The 20,668-nt window shown below is 33.4% G+C and overlaps 1 long non-coding RNA gene across 3 annotated transcripts in view; it reads left to right on the forward strand.

Moving 5' to 3' along the window:
* Positions 1-538: 538 nt before the first annotated feature.
* The window catches only part of LOC140600277 (uncharacterized), a 70,119-nt gene continuing 49,989 nt past the window's right edge, over positions 539-20,668 (forward strand). For 2 of the 3 annotated variants that reach the window (XR_012003512.1, XR_012003511.1), the window contains exon 1: positions 539-680. This is a non-coding gene — a long non-coding RNA (uncharacterized lncRNA). Of the gene's footprint in view, positions 681-1,331; positions 1,388-20,668 lie in introns of all 3 variants that reach the window. The other variant, XR_012003513.1, reaches the window with a different exon arrangement.

Here is a 20,668-nt window from a genome sequence, read left to right on the forward strand (position 1 = left end):
TGCCGTTTGACTTTATAATTTGAGTTTAATTGATTTACAGGCTTATGGTGCCCTGCAGTGCAGTGGCTTCTCCAAGTAGGAGAGAATTGCTACTCTGGAAGATCTTAAAATTCTGTGATATGAAATTATGTTTGTGCTTCATGCAGAAATCACAGTTGCCTTTCTGACTTTCCCAAGGACCTGCCCCCGGCCTGCTTTCCCTCTGGTCACTCTCTTGTCATGCCCTTACCTGGCATTCTCTATTACCTCCTTTTAGAAAACTTTGAACTGTGTTTCTCCAGATGCTTTTCCTGAGTTCATTCATCCTGCATTTCCATCTCCTTGCTAGACATTTCCACTTTTATAATTCATAAGGACTGACACTCAACATGTCAAAAACAGATTGACTTTGTCTCCCCATTTTTGTGTCATTTTTCTGTGATTATCATCTGCATCTTCTCTGTCATGGAGGCTGGAAGCTGCTATCATGTCAGAATCCTGCCTTTCTCATGCCTCCTTGTCAGTAGTGGGGTTCTAGAATAGCACAGTTGCTAAGGGTACAGTTCTGGATTGAGATGGCCTATGTTCAAATCTCAGCTCCCCTGTTTCCCAGCTGTATGTATGGTCTTGGGCCTCAGTTATCACTCTAAAATGGAGCCAACTGCTCTTCTCTTAGGCCTGTTGAAGATAAGGTTAATAATGTATGTGGATTCTTGGGATAGAAAAATCAACTAATAAGTGATAATCATTATCCTGAATTCCAAACTCCTCAGTATTTTTCTGAAATCTCCATTCCGTCTTGCACTAAGATAACAGGAGCTTTCATTAATTCACACATAATCTTTTAATTTGTCTCTCTCTTTTTCTTTTCTTTTTGTCATTTTAATCTCCTATTTAGCATATCAGTCTTTGGCTTCTCCTTTCCACAGAATAGCTTCCCATTTCTGACTCCTATTGAATGAAATCAAAATTCTTTAGCATTCAAAAACATGATCTAGACCCAGTGTCCTTTTCTTATTTGCTAATTTATTTCTTAAGTTAATTTGATACAGTTCCATTACCTGTAACTTAAACCAAACAATGTTATATGTTTGCTTTCTTCCAATCATACTGTATAATTTGCCCATACTCTTATATTTCTTTTGCATGTTTTCCCTGCTAATATCCCCATACCTATGAAGGAGCTTAAATGTTACTTGGGTCTTCACATCTCTCCTCATCTGGGAGTTTTTTCCACTTGTCTAATGTTCCATGATTAACCTGTCCTTTACTTATAGTATTCATCTCCTTTCTACCTCTCATTAATGTTATTTGCATACCTAACTTCCTTATTTAACTGCAAAATACCTCAGGAAGGAGCCATTTCATTTCACATTTGTACACTCCAAACAGCTGTTCCATTAGACATGTAAGTAGACAGGATTTTTAAAGAAAGGATTTAAATAAATAAATAATGAATGGGTTAATGAATGAGTGAGCTATCAGATAATAGCTATTTATTTAGCATGTGCCTTATAAATGGACAGAAAATTGGAAAAGCAAAGCACCAAAAGAAGATTAGCGTAGGGGAGATAAAAACAAGTAAAAATTAAGTCAAGAAAGCACAATGTAAATGTCACCATTGATGGAATGAGACAAATAGTGAAAGTCAGGCAGAGTAATTAACATGGAGGGAGTCAGCTTTTCATCAGCCATGCATCAGATTTGCCATCTTTGTTATCTACATTTATGTGCAGTTTTACCCTAATATAAGATACCTTGAATGCAACCAGGGACTAGTCTAATGAACTGTTAATAATAATACTAATTTCACATCTTACATGACTTTATAGTTTCCAAGTATTTTTATGTATATCGCTTCATTTTTGGTCTTCAAAATGATGTGGTATCAGTATTTTCTTTATTAAACAAATTTTCTTTATTAAACATATTATTGAATATCAAAAATGATTAAGTTGCCCACCTACTTTGTAAGATAAGGTCAGATCCAGAGTTTATGGATTAAACTCAAATCCAGAGTTTATGAAATGAAATTCAGATTCTTGGGGTTTTTTCATTATTGCATCTTACATAGGGTAGATGTTACGCATTCACATTCAGTAAAACAAAGTGACAAAGCTGTATATTATCCTTCCAAAAATCCACTCCCACCCTGATGGATGCTATTTTTAAACAAAATTGTAAGTTCAATTTGTTAGGGCTGAATATGAACCCTTTACATGCTGCTCATGCTGCCCCTGACAAGGAATAATGGCCCCTCTAAGATTTCTCACCAGAGTGTAACAAACCTGGAACGTAGAATCCATGCTGCCAACCTGCTCTGAAGAATAGTGTTGTTCCTGTATAATTTGTTTACTTTCTCCCTGGAGTCCATTATCTCTGGATGATTTTAGTCCTGAAAAGAAGGCAGAGGTAGCAGCAAGCATATGAATGTTTGCTGACAAATGCTGCTTTATTGTTCCAGAACATACATAAAAAATAATACATGGAAGAAATGCATATTGCAATACTATTAAAAGAATCATTTTTTTTAAGTAAAGAATATTAGGAAATAAAAAGAAATTTAAGGCTTCTTAGTCTGGGTGAGACATAATAATTCAATAATGAACTTGATCTGGTGCATTTAAAATTATTTATTTTATTTGATTGCCAAAAGAGCTGAAGTTTGAGTTTAACCTGTATTTGTGCAATGTTTTTTACTATTCTAAATGTGGAAGATTAATTTATATTAACTCTATATAAATCATATATAATTTATATATTATCACAGAAAGCATGTAATTAAAATTAGATGTACTCCTAACTCTGGGAAACGAACTAGGGGTGGTGGAAGGGGAGGAGGGCGGGGGGTGGGGGTGAATGGGTGACGGGCACTGAGGGGGGCACTTGACGGGATGAGCACTGGGTGTTATTCTGTATGTTAGCAAATTGAACACCAATAAAAAATAAATTTATTATTAAAAAAATAAAAATAAAATAAAATAAAATTAGATGTAAAATTGAGCATGCTAAATTGGTAAATTAGGAAATCTCAAAAATGGGAACAAATTCCAAATGCTTCACAAATCCTGCATTGGAATACCTACAGAGGACAGAAAAAGTAAAAATTACAAAAGAGTGGGGGGAAATTAACCTGAAAGTAAACCATTAGTAAATAATTTACTGGGTAAGAGATGTATAGAACTGAATTTAAAATCACTACCAGTAAGAAATACTTGTTTTCCCCAGAGGACTTAAAATTAACAAAATTGAAAAATCTTACTGGGAGACTCAGAGCTCTCTCCACCTTCGGTCTCCCAACTTATAGTCTTAGAATTAATAATGACAGGGTAACTAAACAACCAACCCTATCTTTCATTTTCATTCAGTAAGAATAATAATTTCTCTCTGCCTCCACATCAATATCTAGCTGTATCCACCTGTAGATTGCAACACACACACACACACACTCACACACACACAAATTAGAAATTAAGTGTACACTTGTGTTACTGTATTTTGTGGAGTAGGAAACAAGAAATGCTGTGTTTTTTTTTAAGTTTTATAGTTTAAGAAAGACATAGAAATATAACTGAGAGTAGTACATGATGGAAAACATAGTTGCTTTGTGCAGTCTGTAGTTTTTCAGTGATCAAATCTATCAGAAAAGAACTTCACTGAAACTAGCATGTAATTGAAGTCTGTTTAATAGTACACACTGGTTTTGTAATGTATCACATCAGTAATTTTATATATTTTTAATAAAGTTTTTTTCCTTTTTTTAAAGATTATACTTATTTATTTATTTCTTTGAGAGAGAGAGAGACAGAGCAAGTTCACGAGCCTTGGGAAGGACATGGGGGAGAGGGAAAAGCAGACTCCCTACTGATCAGAGAGCCCAACATGGAGCTTGAACCCAGGACCCTGAGGTCATGACATGAGCCAAAGGCAGACCCTTAACTGCCTGAGCCAACCAGGAGCCCCTATTTTGTATATATTTTAAAGTGATTGAGAACATTGCCAATATACAAGTTAACAGTGAGCAAGGCTTCAATTTTTACTTGATGACAAACATGGCCTGGGATAGACGTCAGATTTTTAACAATCAGTAAACAATAAACAATAACTAGAATGAGATATATGAAAATAGTTCAGCACAACAAACATTTAATATCATTCCCAATACCTCAGTGAATAAAATATTACCAAAAATTATTTTTCAGTAAAAAATCAAAGAAATAATAGAACCCATTGGATATTCTCAATGCAATGAAATAACTCATGAATTGCAAATAACACTTGCTTAGATCTGCCTTCAACATAGTAAGCATTCAGCAATTTTTAATTATTGTTACTGGAGACAAATAGGATGAAAGATAATATTAAAAAGGGCAATCCATCATGAAAGTGTAACTATCATGAACATCTATGCACCTAACAGAAACTCAAAAACACATGAAGCAAAAACTAACAGAATTGAAAGGATGAATGCACAATTCAACAATTTTGGAAACTTTAATACCATGCTTTCCATAATGGATAACCAGCTAGACATAAAATCAGCAAATAAATAGAAGACTTGAAGAACACTGTAACCAACTAAACATAACGGAGATCTATAGACCAATCCAGTCAACATAATCATAACATAATATACATTCTCAGGTTCACATGGAACATTCTTCAGGATAGATCAAATCTTAGGCCACAAAACTAGTTTCAATACATTTGAAAAGACTCCTGCCAGTTATATTTAGCATAGAGTTAGAAATTGTAGACAAGTATAAGAAATGAAAGAAGCCTAAATTGAGATGGAAGAAGTAAAACTATCACTATTTGCAGATAGCATGATCTTATATATTGAAAATCTCAGTGCATCCACACCAAACATATTACAGCTAATAAATATATTTGCCAGTTGCTAGATACTAAATCAGCACACAAAAATCAGTTGCATTCCTGTACACAAGCAACTAACAATTTGAAATTGAAATTTTTTAAGAATCCATATACAGTGGCACTAAAAAGAATAAAACAACTAAATTTAACAAGTAAGTTCAAAAGTCTTACACTGAAAACCGCAGAACACTGTATAAATAAATAAATACCTAAATAAACATGTTTAATATTTACAGATTGGAATACTTAATATTGTTTTATTTTTTTAAGATTTATCTATTGAGAGAGAGAGAGAGAGCATGGAGGGAGGGTAGAAAGGCAGAAAAAGAACAGACTCCCTGCTGAGTGCAGAGCCAGACAGGGGTCTTAAACCCTGACCTATGAGGTCATGACCAGGGCCAAAACCAAGAGTCAGATGCTTAACTGACTGTGCCACCCGAGACTTCAGGAGATTTAATATTTTAAAATGTCAATATTCCCAAACTGATCTATAGATCTAATATCATCCCCATCAAAATTAAGACATCCTGTTCTGTGGAAATTAAGAAGCTGATGCTAATCATGTGGAAATGCTAGGAACCCACAATAGCCAAAAGAATCTTGTAAAAAAATGATATAATAGGGACGCCTGGGTGGCTCAGCGGTTGAGTACCTCCCTTCAGCCCAGGGTATGATCCTGGAGTCCCACAAGGGACGCTCTGAGTCTCTCTCTGCCTGTGTCTCTGCCTCTCTCTCTGTGTCTTTCATGAATAAATAAATAAAATCTTATAAAAAAAAAGAAATGATATAATAATTTGGAGAACTCACACTTCCCAATTTTAAAATTTATTAAAAAGTCATTAGAATCATGATAGTGTGGTAATGGTATAAGGATAGAAATATAGATAAATAAAAATATAATTTAGAGTTCAGAAATAAACCCTTACATTTATGGTCAATTGATTTTTGTCAGTAGAGCCAAGACCATTCTATGGAGAAAAAAATCTTCTCAACAAATGACACTGGGACAATTGGATCACCAACCACAAAAAAAAGAATTTTAATCCCTAGTCACACCATGTAAAAAATATTTACTCAAAATTAACTAAATGTGAAAGCTAAACCTATACAACTATTAAGATATAACTTATGTGTTAATTTTTAGGAGCTTAGGTTAGGCAACAGCTTCTTTCATAGATGACCCACAAAACAGGAGAAAACACTTGCAAATCATATCTGATAAGGCCCTACCCTTGTAACTCAATGATAAAAGAACAAATAACTCAAAAATTGGGGTAATATTTGGATGGACATTTCTCCCAAAGAATATATACATAAACAAATAATACACAACATGATGCTTTGCATCATTAGTCATTAGGGAACTGAAAATCAATGCCACAATGAGATACAACTTCACACCCACTGACAGCTGTGAAAATACACACACACACAACCAAACAATAACAACTGTTGATGAAGATGTGAAGACTTTGGAACTCTCACGCATTGCTCTGCTGTGCATTCTGCTCTTGAAAACAGTTTGACAATTCTTCAAAGAGCTCAATGCAGATTTACCATATGATCCAGTAAGTCTACTCCTAGGCATATGCATGAGAAAAAAAGAGAGAGGACCAAAAAAATAAAATTATAAATGAAAGAGGAGACTTTACAAATGATGCCATGGAAATACAAAAAAAAATCATATAAGATTACCATGAACAATTATATACCAACTAAGTGGACATCAAAGAAGACAGATAAATTCTACAAACATACAGCCTGCCAATACTGAGTTATGAAGATATAGAGAAACCAAACAGACCAATGACAAGTAAAGGTATTGAATCAGTAATTAAAAATATCCCCCAGAAATACCTAGGACCAGATGATTTCACTGATGAATTTTATCAAACTTCAAAGAGTGAACTCCGATCCTTTTCAGCCTCTTCCAAAGAATTGGAGAGAACACTCCAAATTTGTTTTATGTATTCAGCATCACCAGCATTATCCTGATACCAAAATCATGTAAGGACTACATAAAAGAAATCTACAGGTCTGCTATAAACATCGGGGTGCAGGATATAGCAGCAATGTCCACAATAGCCAAACTGTGGAAGGAGCCTCGGTGTCCATCAAAAGATGAATGGATAAAGAAGATGTGGTCTATGTATACAATGGAATATTACTCAGCCATTAGAAACAACAAATACCCACCATTTGCTTCGACATGGATGGACCTGGAGGGTATTATGCTGAGTGAAATAAGTCAATCGGAGAAGGACAAACATTATATGGTCTCATTCATTTGGTGAATATAAAAAATAGTGAAAGGGAATAAAGGGGAAAAGAGAAAAAATGAGTGGGAAATATCAGAAAGGGAGAGAGAACAGGAGAGACTCCTAACTCTGGAAATGAACTAGGGGTGTTGGAAGGGGAGGTGGGTGGGGAGTGGCGGTGACTGGGTGACGGGCACTGAGGGGGGCACTTGATGGGATGAGCACTGGGAGTTATTCTATATGTTGGCAAATTGAACACCAACAAAAAATAAATTTATAAAAAAAATCTACAGGTCAATATCCTTGATGAACATAGATGCAAAAATTCTCAACAAAGTATTAGCAGAGTGAATTCAGTAGCACTTTAAAGAATCACAAACCCTGATTCAGGGGAACTCATCCCTGGGATACAGGTATGTTTTGAATTCCATAAATCAATAAATGTGATATGCCACATTAGTAGAATGAAGGATAAAATTATATGATCATCTCAGTAGATTTAGAAAATGCATTTGACAAAATTCAACATCTTTTCATGATAAAAACTTTCAAAAAATTGGGTAAAGAAGGAACATACCTCAACATGACAAAGGCCACATACCACAACCTCACAACTAACATCAAAATCAGTAGTGAAAAGTTGAAATCATTTCCTGTTAGGCCAGGAACAAGTCAAGGATGCCCACTCTCACCACTTCTGTTCAGCCTAGTACTGGAATTCCTAGCTGGTACAATTAGACAAGAAAAACAAATAAAAGACTCTACATCAGAAAGGAAGATATAAATTATCTCTATTTACAGAAGATACGTATGACACCCACCAAAAACACCTGTTAGAACTGAAAAAAAAGATCAGTAAAGTGGCATGATACCAAATCAACATACAAAAATCAGTTGAATTTATATATACTAATAACAAACTAAAAAATAAAATCATTCCATCTACAACAGCATCAAAACAAATAAAATGCTTAAGAATAAATATAATTAAGGAAATGAAAGATCTGTACACTGAAAACTATAAGACATTGATAAAAGAAATCGAAGATGATAAAAATAAGTTAAAAGACATCTGTGTTCATGGGTCAAAGAAATTAATATTATTAAACTAATATTATTAAAAATTTCCATACTACCCAAATCTATGCATAGATTCAGTGCAATCCCTAAAAAAGAAAAAAGGACATTTTTAACAGAAATAGAAAAAACAATCCTAAAATTCATATAGAAGCACGGAAAACCCTAAAGCCATAGTTATTTTGAGAAAGATGAACAAATATGTTCATCTTTGATGGTCTGGCCTAAGAACAGACATCTAACCCAATGGAACAGAACAGGGAGCCCAGCAGTGAATGTATATGGATACAGTCAACTGATCTTGATTCTGCCCTATGGGACAACACAGATGAACCTTGAGGGCATTACATTAAGGGGAATAATTCAGACACAGAAAAACAAATGCAGATTAGTGGTTGCCAGGGGCTGAAGTTTGGGGGGAAATGATTAGATATTGGCCAAAGATTTCAAACAGCAGTTATAAGATGATCAATTTCTGAAGATCTAATGAATGGTGCAGTAACTAAGTTAACAATATTGTATGATATCGTTAAAATTAGCTAGGAGAATAGGAATTCTTAAATTTACCACACACACACACACACACACACACACACACACACAAAAGAAGTAACTACATGAGATGTGTTATGTTACATAACATATGAGATGTTACGTGAGACGGATGTGTTAACTAACCTTATTGTAGTAATCATTTCACTATATGTGTATATATGTATGTCAAATCATCATATTGTATACCATAAACTTAAACAATATTATATGCTAATTGTCTCAATAACGCTGGGGAAGAAAGTTGAGTGCTAGTTATTAGTTTTTCCACTTAATCAATAATGCTGGAATCTTAGAAACATTTCATTTTATTTGCTCTTATCTTGAATAATGTTTTATCTTTATCATTTATTTTCTTACTTTTTTTTTAAAGATTTTATTATGTATTCATGAGAGACGCACAGAGAGAGAGAGGGAAAGAGAGAGGCAGAGACACAGGCAGAAGGAGAAGCAGACTCCATGCAGGGAGCCTGATGTGGGACTCGATCCCGGATCTCCAGGATCACACCCTGGGCTGAAGGCAGTGCTAGACCACTGAGCCACCCAAGCTGCCCTTAATTCTTACATTTTAAATCACAAAATGTACTATAATCTTCATTTTTTTATTTTTTTAATTTATTTTTTATTGGTGTTCAATTTACCAACATACAGAATAACCCCCAGTGCCCGTCACCCATTCACTCCCACCCCCTGCCCTCCTCCCCTTCTACCACCCCTAGTTCGTTTCCCAGAGTTAGCAGTCTTTACGTTCTGTCTCCCTTTCTGATATTTCCCACACATTTCTTCTCCCTTCCCTTATATTTGTTTACACATGCATATTTACCATTTCTGTAGCTCTATGTCTCCCAATATTTATGCTGAAGAACTAATTTCAGTATTAATTATTTCAAAATGTCTTTATATTACTATTATATCTTAATATAATTATGTTTAATTTTCATTGTATGATTAAACTACTCTAGTGTTATAGATGGATATAACACTATATATAGATGATTAAGCACTATATATATATTTTTTTGATGGATATATATAGAGTGCCTGCCATACAATAAGTACTTTATCAAGATTAATTACCTCTTCTGTTAGATGGTAGATTCTTGAAGGTTTCTTCAGGAACTACCTTTTTCAGTGCTTATGCAGTAACATATGAGCTAAGTGCTTAGTACACAAGACTAAAGGATGATTCCCTTTAGCACTAAATATTTCTAAGTAAATAAATCTCCCAGAAATGCTTTTATTTTATAAAATGCTTCAAATAGATCTTTTCCCAACTACCAATTTAGCTCACTTGAGGGAGAAAGGAAACTCAAAGTATCAAGCCTGAAGAAAAACTATCAAAATTTTGTTTCCTCTTCACTAGAATAAATAAATGCTCAGTCGGCCTTGAAAATAGTGATTCACTGGAAACATGGGTCACTTTTGACATTGAGTATGTGAGGGGAAAAAAGCAACAAAAGAACCCCTAAACCTAGCTAAGAAATCATACCAAGAGAAAATATTTTGACAAGAGAATAGCAGAGCTTCTCTATATAGCCATGAGATCATATATGTTCTAAAATATTAAACAGTACATTTTGAAAATTAGTTATTTGCTAAAATGATGGAAATGTTTGTTTTTCTCTATCTTATGTTTACTGACATAGCAATTTGAAAATCATGAGGCAGAGATAATATATATAATATAATCAGTCATTGGAATTATGGCTTTAAGTATTACTGAATGCAGTGTGACAAGTAGAATGTTCATGTCTGGGACATCTGGCTAAAACTGTTTAGAGAGCAGGTTGCCTCAAACAGTATAATTGACCTGGATAGCTGTCTCTTTTCATATAAATCATACATGTTTATCAACCTTCTTTGCCCTTGCCATGCTGACACTCACAGGGTAATATTAATATACATATTCTATGTCTTGGGGTTACTTGAAAGTGAATTACACCCGAAAGGACTTTACAGGTCCTCTTAAATACAGCTGTTCTCTTGTTTTGTCCACAGCTCTCCCCTTAGGAGAAAGCTTTCCAAACAACTTATATTTCTCCTATTTGTACTCAGCATCCAATAAAACAGGAAATAAGCTCAATGTTATCTCCACAAATCTATAAACAGGACTCTGGATCCTATTTTACACCTAAGAATTTAAATTTTGTTCCCAATCTTTTCAACCTAGTTAGTTCAGGAATTTAGCTTATTAGAAACTCTAGAACTGATACCACTATCCAGTGATAGTTTTATATAATCTTCTTCGGGCTTTATTTCACAACAAATTTTATGAGACCAGATTTGAGATGGCACTGAATAATTTTGTTCCATTAAAAATTCAATTCTATAGGGAAATATATATATGAAATATATATTATCCCCCAAATAGTACATTACAAGTATTTCCTACAGCAGAAATTAGACTAAGATACTTAAGATGAAGAATTTTTCTCATTGATACGAAGTAACAAAATGATTTACCAACATTGGTGGTAGTCTACTAGACTATGACTGAGGAGACAGCCTCTATATCTTGGGCAATTGAAGTTAACATTGGTAGATAGAATAAATTAAAGATAAATGGCAACCCATTTCATCTTTTGGGTGGTTCAGGTCTTCCTTCTTCCTTATTAGCAGTTGCAAAAACATATGGAACATCTCTTTTTCCTCCTTTTCTCATCTATCAAACTTACACATCTAATGTTTGAAAAGTACAGCAATTCCCAGTGTATTTATGAAGTCAACATCCATACGGTGAACTGAACAGGTGGGTTGTGAGCAATTCGCTGAAGAATATAGGGTAGTATACCTCTTTGTTAAACTGACACTTACTTCTGATGAGTTCTATTGTGGTTACATTTTTTATGTTTAACTGATGGTAAGAAATATATAATGGCTCAAATAAGGTTTATTTAAATAATATTTTTCCTTAGTTGGCTCTTTTTTCTGCTCAACATGCTTTTGAAATGAAGACTCAGGCCCTTTCACTTTGAGTCAGTAAGAGATTCTCAAAGTTTCTATAATTTTTCAGAATATTTTTTATAAGGCATGGGATAGTTTACCTGTAAACTTAAGAAGCATAGCAAATGTATTGAAATTTACTTCAATCAAGATGTGTTTAATCAGTAGAATTAGGAGGCAATACTGAAGGTAGCTGGGAAGTTTATTTCAGGTATCATTTCATTATTTAATTATTTATTATTGTATAAATTTTTTCTTTTGAGAGAGAGAGAGAGAGAGAGAGCACAAGCAGGGGGAAGGGCAGAGGGAGAAGGAGAGAGAGAGGCCGACTCCCCCTGAGTAGAGCCCGATCTGGGGCTCGATTCCAGGACCTTGATATCATTACCTAGGTAAAGTCAGACAATTAACCAACTCAGGTGCCCCATTTCTCTATTTAAATTTAGCAGTTTTGCGTAGCACATCCTACTCTTGCTATTACAGGTTTAGATTATAAAGGAATTTTAGAGAAAGCCATTCAAAAGTGTTCTCACTCTTGTTGAACTTATATTCCAAATCTTTGCATTTATATGACTGAGCAGAAAAATAATACTTGCTAGTTTATTAACTAATTGAGTGGCTAGTAAAGATTGGAACTATAATTATAGATTTTGCAAATAAGAAATTTTCTCATTTTCATACCCTGACTCCAATTCACCCGAACTGTGATTCCTAATTAAAGTGTTCCAGAGCACCTGGCTGGCTCAGTTCGAAAGAGCATGTGACTCTTGATCTCCGGATCATGAGTTCGAGCTCCACATGGGGTGTAGACATTACTTAAATAAGTAAAACTTTTAAAAAACAACCAAACAAGAAAGCCACAAAGTGTTCCTTTTAACCCTAATATCTGCCTCTTTATTGTCAGATAAGTCCCAAACAGATGGTATTTCCAATATCTTAGACTCTAAGGTCCTTGACTGAATGTCATCAGTATATTTGGAACAACATGGCGCAGTCTGAACCTTGGGAACCACTCTGAACTCTCCTTTCTGTATATTTGTGTAGCTACTCTTCCATGTCATTGAGCTCCGTGGTCTCCTAATCTATCCCTTTTCCTCAATCTAATGCCTATCCCTTTTTCTCAGTGCATTTTCTTCCTGCTGACTTCACATATTGACCTGTCCATCCAGTTTCCATTGGTAATCATTCAATCCACTGTGCTCTGCTCTTGCTCTCTTGGGTTTTGTGTAGGACTCGTTTTGTAAATTACCAAACCTGAAATAGACAACCAGTCTACATTTTAATATCTACACTTTGATAGGTCTAAAATCTCGCCATTGTTCAAACCATACCCATGAGTTCTAGACCTATGTTTTCATTTACCTACTGAACATTCTTATTTTTATGTTTCATAGACATTTCAAAATTAACATATCCAAAACTTTTTACTGCCACACCTCCTCCTAAATTTCCACCTTTGATTAATAGAAAGAGCCATCCTCAGTTTAAGTGATCACAAATTATTGTCTATCCTAGTAATCTCTTATTAAGGAAATGGTATTTTAAAGTCTGTGTTTATGATTTTATGGGTAGTTTATTCCATTTATATCTTCTGTTCAGGCTCTTAAAATACAAATATTCTGAAATGGATGTCATCATATATTTCCAATGAATAATAGCAATAATTTCAAAGCAATCTAATATTATGTATGTCTTAGAAATAAGAATAAAGAATTGCATTTAAATAAGAAAGTCAGTTATATTAAGTAGTCTTCCAAATGACATCTACTTGATTTTACAAAACATTTATCATAGATATTATTTACATTTTTTTCTTTCCTAACACAATTTTGGATGAGAGGCTTTACACTGAAAAACATTCATTTTCTACAAAAAGCATATATTAGTTCTGACAAACCAGTCTGAGACATGTTCAGAATATTAACAACAAATAATAAATATTTTCTCAAGCATGTTATAACAGAACACAGCTCCCAAATCTCATTTCCCTTGCTTAAGATTAGTCTTCTAGATGAGAGACTAGATGAGAGGGAGACTAATACTCCCTCCTAAAATAATCATTTTTTAATTTTAGTTTACTTCATATCTTGATTAATAGCCTCATAAGTAAGAACAAAATTTCTCTTTAAAAGGAATCAGATTTTATATTTAAAAAGAAAAAATCATAACATTATGTATATACCAAGTATGACTATTAACTGCTGCCATATCAAACTTAGGGAAACCTTTCTTATTCTGTTAATAGAAATATAGGATATAATTAAATTCTTCAAGCACTTTTAATTTTTGCTTTTTAATTTTCTTACCTTCTGTGACTTTATAAGTTCTGCACAGTTTTATGAAAGAACTGTGCCTCCTAAATTATTTTTCAACTGTTTATTTCTAACGAAAAGGTACATAGCTATCATTTAAGGATAGCTTAAGTTTTATGCTAGATCACTGGCAATAAATTTGAAAGCATTAATATTTGTTAATTTCCATATGTATGTTAGACACAGAATGCTTAGAGTACATGAGTGTGGTCCTTTTTAGTTCTGGAGTTGTCTTTCATGAAAACAACCTAACATTTGACTTGTGCAACATTTTTCAATCTACTACAAATAGCTTATTTTCTTCCTATGATGGATGCTTTCCTTCAGGTATAATTTCTGAGCTTCAAACAGGAAATATAATGTTGCCCTGGATGTTCTCTTGCTTTCTAGAATACCAAATGATGCTATATTCATGTCCGGAAATGGTACAGCCTTATGACTACCATTTAGACTCTATTCAGTCAGCCAGCTAGTTTTGATATTCACCAGCTGGGTGGCCTTAGGCAAGTTGCTTTACTTCTCAATATAAAATTAATATATGAGTACCTATTTATTTGTAAGGATTAATACGTGATAATATATATATAAGTTGCTTATAATAGTGAAGGGCACATATTGTTCAATAAATATTAGTCAGTATTACGTGAAAAATCCTATATAAACAAAAAAATATAAGCCAAAGACATATTCCAGCTTCCATAATTTCTTATTTGCCCCATTCCAAGAAGGAACATTAAATCAGATGGTGTGGTTCAAAATGCTTCTTTTCAGCATATGTAAATTGTGGGCAATGACTCTATTCTTCATCTTTATTTCCTTAAGGACAAGCTTTGCTTCTTTATTCTCATCTAGATTGCAGACAACCAGTTAGGAGTGCAGAGAAGGGAGTTGGAACAATCAATTCCAGGAGTATTATTACAAGTTGTCTGTGAATGGGTTGTCTAAATTACCATAGACAACTTACAACTCAGTTCACAGTCTTATGTACAGATGGTAACATGAGGAGCTAGAGGAGATTATGTACTGCAAATTGTGGCATCCGTATTTAAAGGTAGGAGTGAAATACACAGTGGGTAATAAGAGGCAGCTGAAGGTATGAATTTGTATCAACAGTAATACGACCCAGTGGTGTAATTTGAATCTACACATCTTATTCATTAAGTCTTTGCTAAATTAACTTCTTTATTGCATTAAGTCTTAATAAATTAAAGTGGATATTTCCTATATGACAAAGCATATAACTGGAAGCTCCCTGAAATTAAACCATAAAATCTGTAACTGTCAGAGTAGAAAACAGAAGATCCATGCAAAAGGGATTTCATAGTGCTTGGTAATGTTGTAATAACTAAACAAAGAGGGCATTAGACCAAGGTGGCTCTCATGCCTTGGTAGCCTATGTAACCAAACCCAAACTCAACCTAAGCTAGAGGTACTGTAATAGAATCAGAAAATGAAACTTAACAACAGCAATCCACAGCCAGTTAGATTCCCTCAAATAAAACAAACACTTAAGCTATAGCCAATCAAATAATTGCTTTGCTTTGCTTCTGATTCTTCTCTATAAAAACTCTGGCTAGCTTCTAGCAGTGTATGCTCCTTACCACCTCGAGTTTGGCCTTGTCAGGTTGGAATCGGTATTTGCTCAGAATTTTAATGTGCTGAAATTTATCCTTTTTTTTAAGTTTATTTTTTAATACTAAACCACTAGTCACTCAATAATGATTACCTGTTACTATTTTTAAAGCCTTATGCTAGAGGCTCCTGGGTGGCTCAGTTGGTTAAGCATCTGCTTTTGGCTCAGGTCATGATCCCAGGGACCTGCGATTGAGTCACACATCATGCTTCCTGCTCAGCAGGGAGTCTGCTTCTCCCTCTCCCTTGGTGTGCTCACTCTTTCTCTCTTAAATAAATAAATTTCTTAAAAAATAAAATAAAGCCTTAAGCTAAAAAACTTAGCTCTTAAGAATACCAAAACTCTAAATAGATTTCCATTAAAAAAATAATATGGAAGTTGACTAAAAGGTTAAATGTGTTTGTGAATCTAGCTTCAAATATGAGAGACAGAATTATTATTCCTCTCTTTCTGTCTTTATTGTGTGTGACTTCAGAGCTGAAATTCATTGAGAATATGCTGAAGGCAAAATGCTTTATATTAAGTCAGGTGGATGTGATCCAATGAAGCATTGCCAAAAATAGATGTTACTTCTCAAAATGAGTGTAACTGATTTTTTCTATAAGTGAAATGTATAAATGATTAGATATATATTAATAGTATATTCTCCATTTATGCCTGTTAAATGTTAAAATAACATTTTCTATGTATGTGTGTGGCCAGGAATATTTTCATTAACATTCCAGTAAAGCAGATTATATCATATATTGAACTGGATTTCCAGTTGACTACATTTTGAATCTATTGTAATAGCTTTATTGAGATATACTTCACATGCCATATAATTTACCCATTTAAATTACATAATTTAGTGATTGTTAGTTTATTCAAATATGTGCACAAGCATCACCACAGTTAATTTTAGAATATCTTAGTCACCTAAAAAATAAAATAAAATTCATACCATATAGCTATGACCCTCCCCCATTATTCTATCACACTACCTAACCCTAAACAACCGTTCATCTACATTCTTTCTCTACAGATTTGCCTCTTCTGGTATTTCATATAAATGGAATCATGTGATATGTGGACTTTCATGACTGGCTTCTTTCATTGAGTATAATGTTTTCTAAGTTCATCCATGTTATACCATGTAACAGTAATCCATGGCTTATTTATGGCCAAATAATATTCTATTGCATGGATCTGTATTTTTTTAATACCTATCAGTTAGTGGGTATTTGGGTTTTTATAGCTGTTGGCTATTAAAAATAATGCTGCTATAAAAATGTATGTGCATAGTTTTGAGTGGACATAAGTTTTTCTCTTGGATATATATGAGTGGAATTATTGGGTTGTGTGATAGTTTTATGTTTAACCATTTGAGGAACTGCCATACTGTTTTCCAAAGTGGATGCACTATTTTATATTCCAATCATCAGTGCTTAAATGTTCTCATTTTTCCACATTCTCACTTACCTATTATCTTTTATTTCAGCTATCCTCTTGGGTGTGAAGTGATACCTTATTGTGGATTTGATTTTCACTTCTTTGATGAGTAATGATATCAAGCATTTCTTTATCTACTCAATGTATTCTTTGAAGGATATTTATTTAGATTCTGTGTTCATTTTAATATTAAACAGTCTTTTTAGATTTGACTTATAAGAGGATTCTTTTATATTCTAAGTATAAGCCCTCTGTCAGTTACATGATTTCAAATACTTTCCCATTCTGTGGGTGATTTTTAAATTTTCATAATAGTTTCCATAGAAGCCGGAATGTTTTTAATTTTGATGAAGTCCAATTTATCCTTTTTTGTTGTTATTTAATAACTAATTTATATATCTAAGCTCAGAAAGATTTACCTTGATACTTTCTTTTAAGAGTTGTATAGTTTCGGGATCCCTGGGTGGCGCAGCGGTTTGGCGCCTGCCTTTGGCCCAGGGCGCGATCCTGGAGACCCGGGATCGAATCCCACATCAGGCTCCCGGTGCATGGAGCCTGCTTCTCCCTCTGCCTATGTCTCTGTGCCCCTCTCTCTCTGTGACTATCATAAATAAATAAAAATTTAAAAAAAAAAAAAAAAAAAAAAAAAAAAAAAGAGTTGTATAGTTTTAACTCTCGCATTTGGGCCTTTGATCTACATTGAGTAATTTTTGTATGTGATGTTTGGTAAGGATCCAATTCCATTTCTTTTTTTTTTTTTTTTTTTTTGCCTGTGGTTATCCAGTTGCACCATTATGATTTTTTGAAAAGATTATTCTTTTCAACCCATATATATATACATTTATTATCTGATCCCTCCTTTAAGCATTAATCAAATACTTCATCAGTATTTAAGTCTATTACCAGTGCCACAATGGCAAGTATCACTATCTTGGTTAAAATTGCTTTATAGTAAATTTTGAAATTGGAAAGTGTGAGTTCTCCTATTTTAAATAAGCTTACACTCATAAGTTCTCAAATACTGAGAAGGCCTACTTAGGTATTAATAATATTATACAAAACAGTATGGAGTTTCCTCAAAAAGTTAAAAATAGAACTACCCTATGATCCAGCAATTGCACTACTAGGCATTTACCCAGACAAAAATACTAATTTGAAGGGACACATGCACCCCAATGTATATAGCAGCATTATCAACAATAGCCAAATGATGGAAAAAGCCCAAATGTCCATTGATTGATGAAAGGATAATGAAGATGTGGTATATATGTACAATGGAATATTACTCAGCCATAAAAAGAATGAAATTCTGGCCATTTGCAGTGATTTGAATGAAACTAGAATATGTTATGCTAAGCAAAATGAGTCAGTCATAGAAAGATAAATAACATATGATTTCACTCATATGTGGAATAGAAATGCAACAGATGAACATACAGGGGGAAAAAAGAGAGGCAAACCAGAAAACAGACTCTTAACTATAGAGAACAAACTGAAGATTGCTGGAGGGAGGAGGTTGAGGGGACAGGTAGGGGAGATGGGGTAAATGGGATGAGCATTAAGGAGGGCACTTGTGAAGAGCATTGGGTGTTGTAAGTGATGTTATTATTCAAATTTTGAGAATCCATCATGTTTGGTATGAAATGATAGGGAAAGAAATATGTCTGGTTTATTATCCTATTTTTTCCTATTGTTTTATCCTAATATATATATATATATATATATATATATATATATATATATATATCTCCATACAATAAAAAGCACACTTTTTTAGTTCCTTTCTTGCCTGACAATTTTTCAAAATATGTTGTTTTAATGTAATTAATATTTATTGAGAAATTTGGTTCTAGGTAATCAAGAGAAGAAAATGTTTTTTTTTTTTAGTATAACCACTCTAAAATAAAATTTCTAGCACCATTTGCATTTCTTTTCAAAAGAGCATGAAGAAAGAGGTTGTTGTCATGTGCTTCTTCTGGAGATGATTGCATTCTTTTTCTTGCTGATTTTATATTTTAGTGGGAATTATATTAGTATTCTTAGGGATAAAATGCTGGGGAGGATCTGAAATGATTAACTAACTGATGTATTCTGGTGTTCAAAGGAGAATTGAAATTAGATGATTTTTGCTTTAAAATAATCTGGAAAGAGATGTTTAACAGCTCTGTACCCCTAGGAATCCAGATGTGTCAATTTTTGAAACTCTGTTTCCTAATCTATTTTATGTGATATGTTTAGTGGATTCATTTTCTCTTTTTTACATAAGAAATTTTTTTCTTTTCTTTTCTTCTTTTTTTGTTATCTTGTTTTCATCTGTTTCATTATATTAAATTGTTTCTAATTATTCTTAATAGGAAAGATTGTTAATCTTTCTTCAGTGACCTCTCATTTAAAATCACATTTCTATGTGGTACCAGATGACTTGTACTTGTTTACATAAAGAGGAGCTTGCCTCCTAATAAGTTAGTTGTTCTTTAGTCTAAATTAATACCAGAATTAATCAAGAATTAATATGGAAAATTACTTACAATTAATAAATTCTTCTTATTATTGTATTTAATTAAGTTCTTATCATTTCTTGAAATAAATGACCCTATCTTAGTTGCTATATACCTGTATCTTTAATGTGCACACGTGCACCCACACATCACATCTCATCACATTTATGGAAATGTTCCAAAGCTAAAGAATTGAAAAAAATTTACCATACCATTTTCAGAGTGCCCTAGAATTAAATATATGAGCTTTTGGGATTACTTTCTTTGATGTACAAGCACCCCTGGAAATTTATAGTAATATTAATATCCAAGTATTAAAATATTTGCTATCTTCAGTTACACCTGGTCTAACTATAATGACCGTCAGTCATTTAGAGAGTGATATAATTCAGATGAGATCCCACATTCAAAATGATGGATCTTGAGGAATAATGTTTCAGTAGCAGCAAGTAGAGATTGCTGGAGTGTGTGAGCAGTCATTATAGTTGTTAACGCTACCATAACTTACAATTCATTTCAAAAATGGAAAGTTACTTTTCAAAAGTAATTTCTCCAGTTGTACTGGGTTCTTAGTTACAGGGTTTTCTCCTCTATTTCCTGCATTCTAAACATACCATGTGTCTACATTGAGCCTACATGTGGTACTTCCAAGATAATCATTTCCAATGCAAGCATGCACAAAGCTCTGTGATTGGAGCTAGAGTGCACATTGATTTAAGGTGAGTAATCTGCTCTGAGTTTTTATGAAAGCTAAAGAAATAAGCTATATATATCATGATTAGTGAAAAAAAAGGATAGTGTTTATAACAATAATTTGATAAAAGTTATAATTTACGCAGTACATTTTAAATATTTCACAAAGAATATTTAATATAATTCAAAAACACATTTAAGTATATGTTGTAATATCCATTTTATAACTGAGAACACTAGAGCTCAAAAAATGAAACTAGGCTACCTAAATTCAACAGTTAATAAACTGCAGAACCTGGACTCAAATCCCTCTTTATATATACTGTCATGAAGAGCTGAGTCTTATGGTTTCTCCACCTTTTGTTTTATAGTTCCGTTACTATTCCTGATAATATTCCCGACTTTTTGAAAAATATA

This window comes from Canis lupus, chromosome 11 (assembly GCF_048164855.1).
Source record: "Canis lupus baileyi chromosome 11, mCanLup2.hap1, whole genome shotgun sequence".
Lineage (NCBI taxonomy): Eukaryota > Metazoa > Chordata > Mammalia > Carnivora > Canidae > Canis > Canis lupus.